Raw genomic sequence first — 1,613 nt, forward strand, 5'->3', positions numbered from 1 at the left:
AAGCCCCGCTGAATGCTAAGGTGCGTGCGTGCGTGTGTGCATGTGTGCGTGTGTGTGTGTGTGTGTGGGTGTGTGTGTGTGTGTGTGTGGGTGGGTGGATCTCAGTTGGATTGGGCGGATCTCTCTCTCCTTAATTGTCTTGTTATTCCCACAGAGATGTCCCAGCCAGAGGCTTGTAAAGCACCTTTTGTTTAAATCTCAGGGCCTAGAAAGCACATAAGAGTTTGATTCCAGAAAGTCGTTTTTAGGTTGGATATGTCTAGGTGTGTATAAATCTGAGTCTTTATGCTTTATTAAAGGACACTCAGAGAACAGGAACCTGTTTGTCCTCTCCAGCTGAGCTGCTCTGGGTCTGACTCAAGTTCCCTCTAAGTGAACAAGCCACAGGCCAATGCCTTCTTCCAAGTTCCTGGTGCAAAACTGACTTCTCCGGTTCCTTGGCATCTGCGTTTAACCCCTAGATGTTCTTTGCTGGGCTGCTTCTTGGGGTTCTCTCCATCTCCCCGCTCTGTTATTTATTATTCTTTCCTTCTGTTTTCAGGTTTCTTCCCTGTCACTGATTTCTGCCTACTTCTCTCTCTTTAGCCCCAGGATATCAGCTGGTCCTTGGCCTTCAGAAAACTGTCTCCAGAGGAAGGAGTTGCTTCTAGGGACAGGTTTGTTTTTTTAAAGGAATAATTTTTTTTAATTGATTTACTTATTTTTGATTTCATATGCACTGGTGTTTTGCTGCAGGTCTGTCTCTGTGAGGGTGTCAGTTGTGGATTGCCATATGGGTGCTGGGAATTGAACCCTAGTCCTCTGGAAGAGCAACCAGTGCTCTTAACCACTGAACCATTTCTCCCTCCCCTTAGGGACAGCTTTATTTTAGACACAGTGGCAAGTTCCTAAGCCAGGAGGACAATCTCAGCTCAGGGACAAAGCCTCATTTCTCTAGCAGAACAAAGCCCGGGATCTTCCTCTGTTATGAAGGGTTCAGGCTTCTTTTATTTATTTAGTTTATTTGAGACAAGTCTCACCAGGCTACTCTTACATGGCCGGGAACTCCCTATGTAGCCCAGGCTGGCCTCACATGCACAATGCCCTTGAATTAGTCTCTCAGGCACTGGGACTGGAGCTGCCACATTCTTTCAAACCTGTATTCTGTAAACATGAGAGGTTCTTAACATAACAAAACGGATGCTTCTCAAATATATTTTCTTTTCTTCCAGGACAGTAGCAGGAGCTGGGATGCAAAACAGGCCTTCAGGGCTCTAAGATGTAGAAACACTAGACAGAAGGAGTTCAGGTCCCTGACCAACAAGGAAGCACAGAGGCCAGCATTGATTGCCTGCCCAGCCCCCCTTACTTGTGACTTAGCCAGCTAGCAATGAATTTGTATTCTCTAAACTCACTGAAATGTTGAGGTTATTGCTTTCCCTTGGTTGACTCACCCACTGAATTGGAAAGGGCTGATGAAAGTCCTGAGTTTGACCTTGAAGACGAGACAGAATAGTGTATGCAATTCCCTCATAAATGTAACCTAGGAAGAGGGGGCCGGTGGTCTCCACTTTCCACTGTATCACAGGACTTCTATGTCTTCACAGCACTAACCCTGATGCGGTGTTGATCTG

Source organism: Apodemus sylvaticus, chromosome 2 (assembly GCF_947179515.1).
Source record: "Apodemus sylvaticus chromosome 2, mApoSyl1.1, whole genome shotgun sequence".
Taxonomy (NCBI): Eukaryota; Metazoa; Chordata; class Mammalia; order Rodentia; family Muridae; genus Apodemus; species Apodemus sylvaticus.